Here is a 17,229-nt window from a genome sequence, read left to right as displayed (position 1 = left end):
CCAGCTGGCAACGAATGTGCATAATGCACAGGGATGCCTTTGGTATGATACAGAGCAACCTGTCAGAAGGTGACTCAGATCCAAATAAAGGTACAAGCCCTCATTGAACAGGGCTCAGTCATCACCCTCAGCTCTCAGACATGTCTGCTGATGGGTTGGGACCAAGGCTCTTGTGGGTTGATTGAGGATTTTTTAAAAATGCTTCTGAACCTGGTATTTTTGGCTACAAACAATCAGAGTCCCTGGGAGCAGTCAGCTTCCCTGTAAAGCACAGACTTACTCCTGGGTCAGCCTCATCTTTCTAATAACAGTAAGAAATCCCTTGGGAGTATTTTAATAAAAAAATACTATCTTCCTGTTGTAAAACAGTGTAAGTAAGTCACATCAATCTGTTCCTGAACTTGGCTTAAAAGTTAGAGTGGGACTGTGGATGTATTAAAATGAAAGAAATTCTGTTGGTAAAATGCTTTCTCTGGGGCCACTTTTTACTTGTGAATAGGGGTAGTTTGGTTAAGGAAAAAGACAAATACACTGCTGGCATTGCATCTTTTTGCTACCCTGACTTTCAGCTGCATTATTTTTGCTTCCATCTGTGGAAAATACAACAGGTTGTCCTCAACATGCCCTTTTCAAGGTGCATAAAATCAGCAGTGGTCAATGTGTATCTAGTCTTTGCCAGCTGTGGAAATTATCCAAGGTGTATCACACCTGCTGGAAATCTTTTAATTGCAGCCACAAATGCAACTGTTCTCCTGCTCTTGGTTCCCCAGCCAGCAGCTGCTTGGAAGGGGAGAAAGAACTCACAAGGAGCCAGTTCCCTGAGGATAAAAGGTCATTTTCCCCTCTTTGGGCTGGGTAGCAGGTCTGGGAGGTGTTAAGGTATCAGGACATGCAAATGCTGTTCCCATGTGAATGAACAGCTGAGCTGTGGCCACACCATGCTCCCAGGGATGCTCCTGAGCCCTGTGTGTCCTGGGCCATCAAGGGATGATGTTCCTGGACCCAGATGCTGGGGAGCAACAGTCCTGGAGCTTTTGTGGAATGCATGCTTTGTATCACAGCAAGCCTTTAGTATGAGGTTTGCTTGGGGAAAGCAGCAAACAACAAACAAGTGTGGCTTAAATCAGAAACACCTGCAAAATTATGCAGGGTTTGTAAGTGGGTTTTAAATGAAAGCGGGGGCAAATTTTTTTCTTGGCTTACAGTTTTGCAGTTTGTTGAAAAATTACATGGTCTCCATTCCCTCTTTCCAAAGTCAATTGTTGTCAAACCCTGAGCCAACTGAAATAAGCTTTTGTTACTCACAGTGGAGGAAGAAAAGCTGAGCAGAATCTGTTTGTGTTCTAAAAGCACACACAGCCAGTTCTGGGCCTGAGCTCTGGTTTGTGTTGCCTTGATCAAAGAAAGCAGATAGAGCAGCAGACAGAGCCTGGCCTGGGCTGTCAGCACAGTCGGTGGGTGCACTTGGCAGGTTGTACCTGGCATTCTCCTCTCTCCAGAAACCTGCATGCTTTCATCACATTAACTGTTAATTACTCCCCACACTGTTACCAGCAGTGCCAACACTGAGCTTCTTCACCTGTGCTTGGGTCTCCAGTCCCTCCATGCACTTGTGGTGCAGACAAGCTCAAGTCAGGCTTTATCTGATGAAGTCCTGCCTGGTTTATTGGATTTCTGATTGCTTCCTTACTATTCATCCCAAATTAATAAAATTTCCTGTTGTTCAGCTCCCATTTATGTCTGTTTTGTTTTTTTTTTCTTTTCCATCATTAACTTCCCTCATCTCTCACTCTTGAATCTCCACTGGTGAGGAGTTTCCCTTTTCCCAAGACCTGGAAGCACTGTGGTTTCCTGGCTGGCCCCAGCACAGCAGCCTCAGGGCTGGAGAGGCTTGTGCTTGTCCCGATGATCTGCACAGAGAGAGAGAGCATCACTACAGCATCCACTGCAGATACAGATACATTCCAGGGAAAAATGGAAAGCAGCTCTCCTTAAATTACTGAGGAAATACAGACAATGTGCTGCTGGGCACTGGAAGGCTTCCTCCCTTGCTCTCTAACAAAGCATTTGTCAAACACCAGGCACGTTCTGCTGTGTGTGGTTCGTGTCCTGAGGAGGAATTTTCCCCCATGTGTGACTGAGGAGCATTATGTGGTATTGTCAACACACACAGGGCTGCCCAGGCAGCTCTGAGTGCTCACATAACCCAAACAGCTCCCCAGCACAAGAAAAGTCACCAGATGATTTTTGTAATTCTAACTCCTATTTTCTTGCTGGAAAAGAAATCTTTTTTGTTCATTCATTCTTTTCCTTATTGGGTCTAATTTTATTGATTGTTGAACAAACTTGTACTAATGCTAAGCCCTTTCTGCCTGTATTAAAAAAGGATTTCCATGGACTTATAAGCTTACCTTTTTGAATCAGAATGCCATGTTGGTTTATCTCATAATCTTTAATATCTCATTACCAGCAGGAACAGCATATGGAATCTTAAATTGAGCAACTGAAGGTCTTAGTTGTGAACAAACTGTGTTCATTGTGAAGTCTGAATCTGTGCAGAAAATCCCCCGTGCCTCTCCCATAGGCAGCTGCAAGAGCTGTGTTCAGCCTGTAGAAGCAGTGGCTTGCAGTGCAGTATTTACCACGGGCAGTATCACACTGGTGGGACTGGAGCTGCCTTGCTTCATTTCTTTCCCTTTGCAGCTTTTTCTCTCCTCTTTGGCATCAGTGTTGTGTCCTGGGGTTTTGGTTCAAGTGGAACCCAGCTAAAGCAGCTGCCTTTCAGCTGTGTGCTCGTTTGTAGATGATATCTGATATTGATGGTGCTGCTCTTTTTGTTTATGTATCATTCTGTAAACTAAATGGTATTGTTTTAATGGATTTGCTGAAGAGCACAGCCAAGCATTCAGCTCATGAACTGTCCTCTTTGATTCACTGCTATTTGAAATTCAGTGTGTGACTGATCAACTGAGTTGCATAGAATTTTTTTCTTTATGTTGCCTGAATCAATCAAACTTTCTCAGCGAGAAACTGTAATTTAAAAGAAAAACACGCAAAACCAAAAAGCCCTTTTTATATTCTAAGGCCTGGATTTTTAGGAGTGCGAAGCAGCATTAAAGATGGCTTAAGAAGTCAGCTGGAGTTTTCCTGGCATGAAATAGCACAGAGTTAGTGCAGTTTGTCTTACAGCACTCTAGTTTGGTCCCAGCATTGTAAGCAGGTATAAATCTGAGCAGCCCTGATGAGTGAGGAGGTTGTCTCTGCTTCAGTCTGGTCTCCAGGCCATGAAAAGTTGGTCTGAAAGTAGGAGGCAGCTGGGGCAGAGCTGCAGCCAGGCTGAGAAACAAAAGGGAGGCCAAGAAAGAGGAGGAGAAAGAAGGCAGAGGGAAAACATCTAGCACAAAAACGTGGAAAAAACCGTGTTACAAACATTTTCAAAGTGGAGAATTTGCTAATTTTTACAGTTGTCACAGTGAAAAATGGAGACACAGATTAACTGTATTCACTATTCTCTGATGAATTAAAATCAAATAACAAATATTAAGTGTCTAAAGAAAAGATAATCTAAGAACATAAAGTTTGTTGCGTGTTAAGGAGAACAGAACACAGACAATGGACCCAAGGCATCCCTGGGTGTGGCCTGAGGACTGTATGTTTGTAATGCATTGCATATGTCCCTCTTTGCACATCTGATCTGGGGCTGGCAGTCTGTGCTGTTATTTCACTTGATTTGTATATTTTTAAAAGCCCCAGCTCCTTCCTCACTGAAGATGAGGAGATTATTTTTTATATTTGTTTTAATTGGACACAAGTAAAGCAGATTCCCGACAATGCAAAAATCCAAACATTTCTCTTTCTGTTGTTTTTTAGAGAACAAATATTTTTAAGGGTTCAGAGGGCTCTGCAAGTCAAGTGTCAGAACAGGGAAATGAGAAAAAGTGGGAGATAGAGGGGAAATTGTGATGAAAAAGAATGACAGAGCCCTGGCTTGGGAAAACAATAATGGATATTATTGCCTTCTGGGTAGAATGAAAGGACTGAGACCTTGGCTGGTGTTAATTGGCCCAACTCTTCTAAAGTTGGTAGAGGATTGATTCACAGCAGTTGTAATCCTCAAGTTAAATCCCAGGCCCGCTGGGAGTTTTATCATTGTCTTCAAAAGAAGAAAGATTGTAACCTGTGTGTTATTTTATTCAGTTACCCAGTGAATCTCTTAAGTGCACAAGAACTGGGCTCAGCCAGCTTTTCCCTGGGGGAGGAGAGGGGGTCAGGCTGCTTTAGGAACTAGAAATGTGGAACTTGCTGTCTGGAAAAATTGTCCAAAACCTCCCAAACAAGCCTTTGTCTAATCTTAGTAGTTGGTGTTTTTTCACAGCTACTATTCAAAACTGCTGAACTGCAAAATTTTCAAATCCAAGCCAGGTGAAAACTTCAGCTTTTGGCTTGTTTCCTAGGAAGAGTTTGGGTCTGTGTCCAAGCTCCAGCAATGAATGCTGTGTTTCACACGGCCACGGCAGACAGCTGAGCTCCTGCTCACAGACACAGGAGCACACATCTCATTTTCACTGCCTGGTGTGCATGGGAAGCAGTTGCTGATCCTGGCTTATCAGAGGATAAAGTCCAGGAATATCAACACTACTGGAAAGTGTAAACCAAGCCAGGTGATGGGGGATGATGAGATTTAATGGCAGGAATGACAAAAAGTGCAGTCCTTGGCTGGACCAAGTCTCTTCCTGATGGAGTCAATTTGAAATTGGCCTTTGGCTGTCCCTGTGCACCACTGCTGAGATTTCAGAGGTGCCACAGGCCACACAAACCCTAAGGGACCGAAAAACAGCGTGAAGCTTCTATTTTGCATATTTTGTGGGGTTTTTTTCCCATGCCTTGTAACTATTGAACCATCAGAAATCTGCTTTTAGGTCGCTATTCAGGCTTGGTTTGGCAGTTTCAAGCTTAGCCTCCTAATTAACTATGTGGAGTTGCAACCTGTGTATGCAGAATATTGACACATTCCTGATTATCTTGCTCATGTATGCTGAATTTAAGATACTAAATTCAACTTCCCTTAGGAATAAACTTGGCTCTGTTCCTCAGGCTCTGACTGAAACGGTGCAAGGAACATCAAAATCCCACTGTCAACACCACACAGATCCACACAAAGCCAAGACAAACTCCCCTCAGAGCCCAGCACACATCTGCACACGACTGCACAGGAAACAGGCACAGAAAAGCAGTATATACAAGGCTCAAAGATGAGGAGGACTGGGGAGGACTAACTTGCTTGCTCTGAGTATTTTTCCTGAAAAGTTGTTTCTTTTTCTGTTGTTGGAAAGGAATGAAGGGATAAAAGCGAGCTCCCCTTTGTCACAGGAATGTGGTCTCTTAAGGTGGCATTGACAAAATATCTCCTGTTTGGGGATGTTCTGTTCAAAAGTAGTTTTAAAATTAGAATATAAATTTTTGACAGGAATTCACTTGGTTTTTATGTGTTGAAAATAAGCCAGAGTAGTAACTGCCATGCCAGAATAGTGGTGTTTTAAGGGTTTCCATAAGGCAAAAGATAACAGAGAGAGTTTTTTTTTTGTCCTCTTGGTGTTTTCTTTGTATTTTTCCCTTTTCTGGTGAGCTTTTCCCCTGAAACTGTTTCTCAGCTTTTACTCTTACTCAGAAGTTGTGGTCCTCTCAGCATTACCTTTAGTTTCTGTTTTATCTTCCCTTTGCTCCTGTACTGACTTTGGAACTAGATTTTCAATTCCTTTCTTGGTCAGATTGCTGCCAGTCCCTGTAGTGTCTGAGAGCTGCAATACTTCATCCTGTGATTGTTTTCTGTGATTTTATACCAAACACAGGCTGCTGTTGTGTTTGATGAGAAGTGAACAGTGCACAGCCATCATTTTCCGAGAGCTCACTGCAGACTTTGTGATATTGGCAGCATTCTTGCCAAGGTGCTGTCAGCAGAGGGGAGGGTAAGGCTCATGTCTCCAGCTGTGGCTTTCCAGCTCTAGACACTTTTGTGGGCAGGGGAAAAAATAGGAAGAGTAGCTAGCAGGAGAGCAGGATAAATAATTATGGTGGGGAGAGCTAGGTTGAGGGTGTGGAAAGGGAAACTTGCCTTTTGGTCAGCTTGAAACGATGGCCTGTATTCTCTGCCAAGCCACATCCCTTTTCCTTAAAGCTCTTAGCTGTTTAGTCTGTTCTCAAACAAGAATTGCATTTCCTCTTTGAATATGAAAATAAAAAATAATCAGAGAGATCAGAATTATATATTGAGTTGACATTTTTTTTTCCTTTACATGCATGCTCACAGCAACCCCAGGTTTGTGAATAGATGGGCTGAGACCCCAAAGGTGTTTTACTTGCAAATTTTAACTAGGAATTTCATTTGGGAATTATTAGTGAAGGGCACTCTGGGGGGTTTTCCTGCACACCAGAGCTATCCAGGCATCAGACTAACTTTGTAAGAGGACAGGAGGGTCGAGGAGAGCACGAGTCCTCTGACACCCTGTCCTTCCTCAGCCTCTCCTGTTTTTCCTACCCCTGTGCTTGGGGGCTGCCCAGAACCCGGTGGAGAAGCCTCTACTTAGGACAGTCCTGTAATTGAGCATAGATCAGCACCATACCCCTGACAGTAAACGTGGACAACTCAAATCCAACAAAAAGTTCAGAATGCTGATGTGGACTGGAAGACATTCAACATCAAATTGCCATGACTTTAGTAAGGACAAGCAAAGAGCTGGAATCAAGAAGAGCCTGGCACACGGATCCTCCTCATGGCTCCTACTTAGCTGGCTCTTGAGAAATGGGTCACCAAATTCTGGAACACTGCTGCAGCTACCAATGCTGCTAAATAGCTGAAGCCCCTTTAATTCTGCCCAGCTTAGGGGAGTTAAAAATTCCAGCACATCACACCACAGCTTCCTCTTCGTGCTGCACAGGCACTCCATAAATCCACACAGCTCTCTCCCTCTTATCTGAATCGCAATGCAGTTATTAAACAAATTGTAAGTCTATTTCATATCCTTTTTACTACTTTGAAAACTGCACAATATAAGGCTTAATAAAAGCTGAATGCTCCAAAACTGCTCTTAGAACTGAAAATATGACTACATCAAAAGACTTTACAAGGGCAGGATTTTAATGGCTGAATAATACGCTGGAACAGAGCAGTAATTTCTTCTCGAATGCTGGGATGAATTATTTATGCTTTGACAACATTATGTGTCTCTAAAGCAGCTTTTAGTTATTCGCCTATTGGAGGACACAGCTGATCCTGCTGCCCACTCTTGTAATTACATTAACCTCTTGACACTACATGACAAGCTTTTCCTGTGAACTGCAATCAATAGCCCATAACTGCTACCTATTTAATAGGGCCATGGTTACACTTCAGTTCAGATATAATTAGCTCTTTTCCCCCTTCCTCTTTTTACAGAGTGTGGAAAAAACCCATGTTGTTTAAATTAAAAAAAAAAAAAATACACACAACAAAATAAAGGATGTTAAGAAAAAGAATAAAAGCATTCAAATTGACTGAATGGGCAAGTAATATGTTCCCTGAGTTTGATTCAGAAATGTGCAGCCCTTCCATTAGCTCACATCTGCATTTAAAAGGAACAGAGAGCCAGAGCACATGAGGACTTTTAGGAATCACTTTTAGAAGTGTTGGTACAGGTGGGCAAGGCTGTGACAGGATACAGCTGAAGCACACCCTGATAATGAGATAAAGGAGCTTCGTTTCCTCCCTGTTTCACCTGGCTTTCACATGTCACTGCTCACCATTGGAGCTACCTTGTCCCAGGGATAGATTTAGATTCAGATAAATACTTACAGGTTTGAAATAAAAGTGTTTCACTAATTGTGTTAGCACTTTTAAACAAGTAACACTTTCTTGAAGCTAATCTTTTTGCTGTTATGGACTATTTGATAATGGGTACAATATGAAAGAGATTGATCTTCATCTTGATGTAATAGAAATTACCTGCTATGGGGCCTTTAAAACACGTTTTCATTCCTTGATCCTTGTAGGTAGGTGGCCATGTTCATGCCATTGGCCCAGACAACACTGCCCCAATTGTAATTTAAAATTTTTTATTCGCTACTCCAAATAATTATTTACATTTTCATGTGCTATTTTGCAAAATGGCCTTCAGGAACTAGGGAGATTTTGTGGGGTTTTATTTTGTTGTTTGGTTGGTAGGTTGAGAACTTTATGCTGCTGCTCATTTTAACAGAACAGGATAAACGCTTGTAATTAGGTTTTATAACTTTTTTTTAAATAGGCAGTTTGCGAGAGTTGTATTCTTTCAATCAGGGTCCAAAGAAAATGAGCTGATGAACTTCTTTCAGAATCCTACAAGAGACTTCCAACCAGGTTTGCACCAAGCACAACTAATGTTATCAAAACATGACAAGGCAATATTGGTAGTGAAAGAACCTGACTGGTTTCTCTCATCAGGAACATATCTCTCTAGATCTGTGAACCCTTTCCAGTGGGTGCCTCTGTATTTTAGGAACCTCACTCGAATTTCAACCCTTTTGGAGTTAGATGCTTAAACTTATTTAACACCTGGGTCTTAGGACTAGCTTGTACTCTCTGAAATTACTGGAAAATATTTCTTTATTTGCTTGACTTCACTGGCAGGAAATGTTTTTTTGTGAGCATACCTGTTGTGACAAGTTTTTTTAAAATGCAAAAATTACAGACTCTAACCTTCAGCTTATAAGCAGTTATTCTCTAACCTTCTGCTTGTAAGTAGTTACCCTCTAAAGAAAATACATTCACTTGTAGTAAAAATAATGGCTTTTGTTTACTTGTGCTTGTACCCTTTCCTGACTTAGGTGGTGCTTAGGCCATGGATGTTGCTGAGGGCCTGGGAGGCCTCCTGACCCTGACTGTGCCTTGCTGTCACTAAAACAGAACCTAAACTCTTCTGTGACATTGCTTCTCTGGAAAAAGGGTGAGGTTTGATGATTAACAGTATGTAGTCCCAGGAAGGCTTACCTTTGCTTAGTAAATATTATATTTCCTATTTCAAGACAATAACAGAGCCGTAGTTTTCCCTGCCCTCAAAAGCTCAGAATAGAATAATAGATATGAAAGCATATTTCTGCTATAAAAACTTCCTTATCAGTGTGTGCAGTTGCTATTTAGACACAGTTTATTTTTTCCTTCAGCATAGACAGATTAACAGAACTGTTAACACTCTTCTAAATTAGAGGAATAGCCCTGTTTGAGATGGTAAGCAGATGCTCCTGGGAAGAGCACTGGAGAAATCCACCATAAGGCAGAGATTCCAAGGAAACTCTGAAGCACCTTCCATTTCTCCCAAGAGACAAAAGACAAGAAAAAGCTGCATAAGCAGCTAATAACATATAATGAGTTAGAAGTTTAAAGTTTATGATGATTCATAATTATTATAAGAAAACCAGTTTGTCAATTCATGAATTCAAGACAAGCTTGTTTTCCTGCATGTTGCCTATTGCCACTCTCTGGAGCTGTGAGGTGTTGTACTGCCTTTCAACAGAACTTTATTTCTGGAGACGTTTTTCTTTCCTTCAGCATGTCTGTCAAGTAAGCAAAGGGTTTGGCTAGGTTTTCTGTTCCTCCTCCTTAAATTAAAAAAAAAAAAAAAAAAGAAAAAGGATGCCAGTCAGATTTTTGAAGATATTTTTGGTAACAGAATTTCCCTCACGCAGATTTGTTGATCCCAGGAGCTGACAAGGTGTGTTAAAGCAAGTTCTTATACAACTGCTGTCCTAAGAAAAATGATAGATTATCTGCTTCTCTGCAGAAGGCAGACATCCTCTTTTCATGACTTGAGTGTGTCAGAGGTTCTCAAATGTGCACCTCTTGTAGCCTTGACAATCTTGAGAATAGAGTGAAGGAGACAGAGGCAAAGGAACTGAGGGGAGGGCAGGGAAAGGAGAAGGAAGGCTGATTGTCAGAGCAGGGCAGAAGGAAACACCACAGCAGCTGAATGGATGGGTCAGGCTGAGACATTTGGGAATGCATCAAATGAGAAAAGGGTCATTTAGCAGCTTAGTAACTTCCAGAACTAAACATCCCTCCACCCCAGATGGAAACAGTGATAATTTCCTTACCTATATTTTTATAGGTTAGTTCTGATAAGATTTTGGAAGATCTCAGTCTTCCTTTGAGGCTCCCCTTGTGTCATTTAACATGCCAGTTACGCTTTGTCTACCAAAGAAACCCTCATCTATTTAGAAAAAAAGGGAATGTTTTGTTATTTCCAGTTTACAAAGTAGGAATTGAGACTCACAGAGAACTAGTTATTTGATTAAAGGTCACCCAGCCAGTATGTGACAAAGTCAGGAACAGAAGTCAGATCTTCAGGACCACAAACCTGTTCTTTAATGGCAAGGATATCTCTCCTGCATTTTTACTGCTTGGAATAGGCTGAGAAGCTCTTCCTGACTGTAGATTTGTTTAATGGTATTACAAGATTAACACTAGTCATCTGGCTGGAATTTTCACTAACAAGTCATATCACTATGTGTTTATTTAATATGAGATAACCTTTCATTTTCCTGCCGGCAAATATTTCATTTCAGAGATACTAAGCTGACTAAAGTTACAACTTGCATGAGTGATATGGAATTTGAAGTTAAACAGCAGACTGCTTGTTATATTTATAACTGATAGCAAAAGGGATTTCAGTTCATAATTAAAAAAAAAAAAATCAGGAGCTTGTCAGCATAAAAGTGAGGGAAGTCTGCACTGGGAAATGCACAGCATAGCTATAGCATTTATGCACCTATTTATTTTCTTGCACGCCCAAGTGATTAATCTGTGTGCTATCAGCTGGGCTCCCAAACAATGATTTCCTCAGCCCTGGATTGCACAGAGCAAGGCACGGTGTGAAATGAGAGCTGCTTCAGTCTTCCTGGGCTGTTCTTTGTGCTGCAGCAACAGGCAGAGTCTGGATTGTTATGAGCAGGGTGTTCCTCATCCTGCCAGGCCTTTTCCTACAGCCCCTGCCAACTTGGCCTCACACTGGGGTACACTGGTCTTTGAAGGCTGAATGAGCTGAGAATGTGGTTTTGATTCTTATCTCTAAGCAGATTTGGCACCTTCATCTGGCTTGGGGAAGGGGAAATGCGAATCAGACCTGGAATCACCAGTATGGCAATGCAGAGTGTTCCTGTGAGGCTGGCAAGACTCAAAATTGTAGGGTACAGCTCAAATGCAGGCACAAGTCCATTAAAGACTGTATTACCCCAGTTTGGGAGCTTCTATTCCAGAGGACACTGGTGCATTCTTTTCTAGACAGGAGAGTTCAGACTCTTCTAAAGGTACCTGAATAAAAAAAGTTTATGAGCATTTCACTGGGGCAACCCTGGAAGTCACAGAAAAAGGTATTTTCCCTGTTGTGTGGTAACCCACCCATTTGTCTATACATTATTTAACAATGGTCACCTAAGAATGGCAAGCAAGGGATATCTGGTGTCCCCTCTGAGATGTTGCAGGAATAGTATTCCATTACAGCACATAGTATCCATAATGGCTTGGGAGGCACATTCTCTGTATCCAGTGTCCATTTTGAAGAGGGAAGGAGAAAAATGGTAACATGATCACACTGTCCACAGGCTGGGGGTTGGGACACAGCTGGGCTGCTTCTGCTGTAAGAAAAGCCTTGAAGCCAGCAGAGCAATTTGCTTCCAAATTTGTTTTTCTGTTGCACTGTTCCGGACTGTTTGGGGGTGGGGGATTGGCGGGTGGCTTTTGCCATGGAACAGGATTTCTGTTGCATGCAGAAATGTAACATGCTGTTACAGCAGCTGTCTGCAGCAGGCAGCCCATGAAGCCCACCAGCTTGTAGAGGTACAGGTACCCTGAAAAGAAAAAAAAACCTGGAAACCTGGGCCCTGTATTTAGATAAAAGTTTGAGCTGTCTTCACCCAGGGTGGGTCCAGTCCTGCTCCAATAATCCCAGGCAGGTGGCAAAGTCAAAGGGAGAGAATTGCCAGACTCCTGCAATGCCAGGGATCTGACCCAAGCTGCTGAGCATCCCTGTTCTCCCTGGAGTGAAGGCAGCAGGCACCACCCCTGTGCTAAGGAATCTCCCTCTGGGGCTCCCTGACCAGACTTTCAGTAGGATTTTCCCCTCATCTCTTTCACCTTGTGCTTCTCATCCAAACCAAGTAGACCAAATTATTGTACCCCAGTCTTACCCTTTCATACTGCCCAAGTTTTCTCACTTGGCTGTTGCTCAGCTCTGTGCAGCCCAGCTAAACCTCCCACAAAATCAAATATGCAAAACTACAGGAAAAATATATTTCCTATGTACTTTTTTGCTTTCCACAGTGTTTATATACAGCCTCTGATGATTTTTAAATGTCATTCGTATTTTAAAATGATTTGATTAAATGTTTCATTAATTTTGCTCACACTTTAGTTAACCACTGCCATACCTAGCAGTCTCTATCATGTTTGTTCACTCCAAAATCAGTCCTGCAGTCAAAGGAATTGACTTCCAACTGCTCTGCAAGGGTCTGTGGCACAGGTTGCCACAGAGTGTATGGTATTTTTTTGCTTCTTAATAGATGAACATAACCCTCCTAATCACATTCCTGTGGGAATGATCATGTATAGAAAGCTAAGATTTGCTTTCCCAAGCATTGAGAGAAGATTATAAAACTAAATTTCCATAGTAATTGTAGAAAGCAGAGGTATCACAGATACTCATATCCATGGAGCATCTTGGTGTTTGTCTGATATTCTTATGAGATTTCTTTATTTCCTGAGTGGTTTTGCATTATTCAGCCACTTTTGTCTATGGTCAAAATCTGATTTATCAAGATAAAGCTGTTATTTCCACAGGTAGATGTAACTCTTGAGCTGAAAATAAAATGTAATATACTATGGGAAAATGCAAACTAAGATATATGAGAACAAAACCTTTCTACAGCATGCTCCAAATTGGCAGGGATATAACAAGAAATGATGTAGTAAAAAGACTTGGGATTGATTGCTTCCATAAAATTAGCTTTGATCTGCAATGTGATATAACCGGAAGAAAGGCTAGCACAGTTTGGGGCTGCATTGATTGGAACATGTCCTGGAGCAAATAAACCAGAGACTGGGTCTTGTTTTAACTCCTTGGGGTTTTAATGCTGTGGGTTTTTCTCCAGACTAGCAGCCCTCAGCCTTTGACAGTGATATCCTGGGGCCTCAGTTACTCTGTGTGCACCCCCATGTACTTGTGTTTGGGGTGTCTTGTAAAGATATCAGTGGCCCAGAAAATACTGATTGCAGGGAAATAAATTGGTCTGGAAGGACTTCTGTATGGAGGTAAACATAAGGTGTTCTGGTAAAATTACATGCTTAGCAGGATAGCAGCTAAGTAACAAATTAATGCAAAATAATGTAATTGATGTATACAGAAGAAAAGCAAGGATTCAGTCACACCATAGAAGCTACGATATAATTAGGGGCAGTAGAATGAACATAAAAAGGAAAAAACCTAATTTGAATATTAAGAAAAATATTCTGAACTGCCTTTAGCCTTTCAAATAACATCCCAAGTGAGGCTGTGGGGGATTCTTGAAAATTGATCCTATAGGTATTAATTAAAGAGCCAATAAACCTGCAATCGAGAGCAATCTTATCTCTCCTGGAGGGATTGCCCAAATGATCTGTGCAATATTTTTTCATCTCTATCTCCTCTGGTTTATGCAGATGAAAGAGAAAAGCAGCAGTGATGTCTTCAGCACAGGTGGTGACCTGGCTGTGGATGAAAGGTTGAGTCCACCAGCCCTGCAGATGCCAATGGAAAAGGGCAGAGGAAGAAGGCACAAATGCAGAGCCCTGCTGAGAGCTGTATCAAGGCAAGGGAAAGCGAAGTGCAACAGGGGATTTATGGAGGAAAAGGAAGAAAAACCTTCTTGGAGGGCAAATGTGTGCTCCTGAGGCTGAACCCACTGATGCAAGGGCAGCTCTACAGCAAAACAACACAGAGAGCTAGGGGTCAAATGGTTCAGCAAAGTGCTTGGGTGCCTGAAGGTGAAGGGGGTGCTTTCCTTCCCTTCTCTCAGCTGGTTTTGCTGAGAGGATCCATGGACTGCTGTGGAGGGACACAGGGCCCCAAACACCTCTGGATCTGCCCGTCTCCCTCCCCTGCACTGGGTCTTTCCCAGCAGTGGTACCTCTCCCTCAGGCTGGAGAGACCTGCTCCTGCTCTTATTCCTCCTAGGATTTGATGTGCTCACTGCTGAAAGTGAAGAGCTGTTTTACAGACCTGCATACAAAATGTATCCATGGATGTATGTTTTCATGTATTTGAGGGAACCGAGCTGAGAGGGGTGAAGCTAAAAACTCTTTTCTGAGTGTGTGGTAGTAAATCCAATAATACATTCCCAAGTGTTGTGTTAGGTAAAAGTCAACAGCTAAAGCAGTCATTGTATCAAACTGCTGGCTGAGATGCACCTTGGGCATCCCAGGCTCACTGTAAATGAAATTGTCTGTGTAGGCAGGAGCCACATGCAGCCACTGAGGGGGCTCCTCCCCGTTTGTGGGTCACACAAACACAGAAATCTGCAAGATCTCCGTCTCATAACACCAGCAAAGCTTTTTCCTGTTCAGAACTGGGTTATTTCTCTCCCTTAAGAAACACCAGGCTTGACTTCTCTCACACATTGCAGGAGCTCCTGTTCCTGGGGAGGGGATTTCTGGTTGTGTGCACATGAGCCTGCTTACCTGAATTGCTTCAGAGTGTGACAGGGTAAAGCATCATTTTGTGTAATAAACATGGGGTTTATTTTGTCAAAGGATGAGGCTGTGCTATCTGTTCAAAACTGTATTTTTGAAAAAAAAAATCTACGTGGTTTAATCTAGTTTCGACAATATGCAAAGGAATTTAAAATGTAGCACTTGTCATGAACTGTTTGGAAATGCAAAGAAAATTGCAGCTGTTGGTTTGCTGCTTTATTAACACTGTAGTCGTTCTTCTTATTTTCCAAATGTTTTTGGTCTATTTAATGCATCTTCACTTGTGTGCAGGTAGCTCAATTGTTATACTGATTTCTTGTACCAGAGCTCCCGTTAAGTGGATGGATAATGCAAAAATGCTAACATTAGTGCATCACTATTTTCTGTCAATTTTCTTCTGAAAGATGGCCTCCTATTGATATCACTTTCCCTTGTAATCACATTGGCAATTGCTTGAAGGTGCCATGGGGAAGCTTTTTAAACATGTGAATGTTCCTATTGCCTGTGAGTATCAGTGGTGGAAGAGCTTTTGAGGTCATGAAATGATCAGCACTAGTACAAGGTAACTTTTCTGACCAGGCAGCAACTAATTAATGTTGTCTGTGCAATGAGAAATGACTTTCCAGGGCAGCTGATAGAAATCAACCCATAATATTACATTGAAGAATACTGGCAACTTGCCAAGCAAGTGAAGATCACAGACACCTTGCAACAGAAAGCAAAAAATTTGATTTCTCAGATAAATGACCTTTGTAGATTATTCATCTAGGTCCCATCAGAGTGGGTGCTCTAGGTTTCCTCTCTTGATACTCCTCAGAAGAAATTTGCTTTGTTTTTCCTCACCTGATTGCTAGAGTCTTTAGAGGATATTTGTTTTTAAGCCACAGCCTCTGTTATTTCCTTCTGCTGCCGGAGCTTGGTGAGAACTCTGTGCCTCAGACATGCAATAAAGCCCAGTAGCAGAGGAAATAACAGCGCAGTTAACCTCCTTAACACTGATAATAAATAAGCACTAATAAGATATGTACCAGGGTGGCAATTGCCCTGACATAATGAAATGCACTGGTTTAAATAAGTGGTAGCTGGTGTCATCATGCTTTTCAGTAAAGAACCTATGCAGGCACTATATTTTCTGGGTAATTTATGTGTCAGGTTCTGTAGGCAGCTTAGCCACTGTTAAGACATTTAGTCCAAGTGGCCCAGTTTTCATAAATTCTTGACACCAAGCAGAAGCCTTTGTTTTTACAGGTGTCTATCTCCGATCTAAGCTGTTTCTTTAAAAATATTGCCCCGGCTGGGGTGGGGCGAGCATTCTTAGAAATCCAGTCTCTGTATTCTCCCTTTTAGTTTAAACTGCATTTCACTGCATTAAAGCCAGCTCCATTGAGGATCTTGCTCTCCAGTCGCTGCCGTGGCTCTTGGTAGAACACAACATCTCTGCCATCAATTTATGTCCTTGCAGATCAAACAGCCCCCTCCATCTCACCCCACTGACAGCCCATCAGGACAGCTGTGTGAATATCCACACTCTGGAGCTGCAGAGGAGCTCTGCTCCATTGCAAAGCAATTCTTCAGGCTGCCTTAGTGAGGCATTCTGAAGGAAAGGTTAAGGTTGTCTTTGCAGCACACCCAATCCAGGAAAATGCAAAATGTGCCCCCCTCAAACAGGTTGTCTCACAGCTTGGGCCCTGCTTAGAGCAATTCGTGTGCTGTAATTGAATTTCAATACCTACAAAAAAAAAAAAAAAGGGTACTGAATAACCAGGAGATGCTTATAAGTAGCAATATTAATTAGACAATCATAGTTTATAAAAGCCGCATGAGGATGTGATTTGTGAATCGTAACTAAGTCTCAGGGATTGTGCTAATTTATTATGGTTTGGAAATAGAACTGTAAATTTGTAAGCGTTGTGCCTCATTATTACGATTATTATTTTTTTTACTCCACAGTTCCCTTGACACTTATTGTGTTACTAAAGACAAGAATAATAATACTAGAACATGGTCATGTTTTATCTCTGTAATATTGCTGGCAAATTGAGACAGCATGGTAGCAAAATCATAGGAGAAGATTCCTCTGAAGTGCCCATGCCTTTGGTTTATGGAGCTTGTTAGATTTTCGTCATTGCTTGGTTGCAAAAAAACATCTGTTCCTGCTTTTGGGAAATATTTGTAGCACTTTTACAGCAGGATTTAATTACTGCCAGTGAATGGTGGTTGGGTGCCATACAGTACTAAAAGATTTTATCTATATTCCTCTGTATCTATGAAGTGTAAATGACAAATAGGAACATTATTTAACTGTGACTTTAGCAACAAAGGCTACTTGCTGGAGAACTACGTGGTGAGAGAGTTCAAATGATGGTCAATACTCAAAGGATTTGGTTTCAGAGTAGCTCCCACAGTGATGTGATTTGTTTCTTTTTCAGCTCCATACCAGAACGCAGCTTGCTAAATCCGAAAACCATTAGCCACAGTAAAATCTCTAACGTGAACCTCGA

General features: G+C 41.9%; 1 long non-coding RNA gene across 3 annotated transcripts; it reads left to right on the top strand.

The window, feature by feature from the left end:
- The first annotated feature begins 7,632 nt into the window (after window positions 1-7,632).
- On the top strand, window positions 7,633-16,714 carry LOC147651274 (uncharacterized). 3 transcript variants are annotated; one of them, XR_015274448.1, is made up of 4 exons: window positions 7,633-7,830; window positions 8,312-8,371; window positions 8,839-8,957; window positions 13,700-16,714. It is a non-coding gene; the product is annotated as an uncharacterized LOC147651274 (long non-coding RNA). The 3 variants fall into 3 exon arrangements; XR_015274447.1 differs by having other exon boundaries at window positions 7,750-7,830; window positions 8,280-8,371; XR_015274446.1 differs by lacking the exon at window positions 8,312-8,371 and having other exon boundaries at window positions 7,745-8,025.
- Window positions 16,715-17,229: the final 515 nt, after the last annotated feature.

This window comes from Cyanistes caeruleus, chromosome 10, assembly GCF_971803275.1.
Source record: "Cyanistes caeruleus chromosome 10, bCyaCae1.hap1.1, whole genome shotgun sequence".
NCBI classification, from domain to species: domain Eukaryota; kingdom Metazoa; phylum Chordata; class Aves; order Passeriformes; family Paridae; genus Cyanistes; species Cyanistes caeruleus.
The sequence above is the reverse complement of the archived record's forward strand: the minus strand, read 5'-3'. Positions and strand labels throughout refer to the sequence as shown.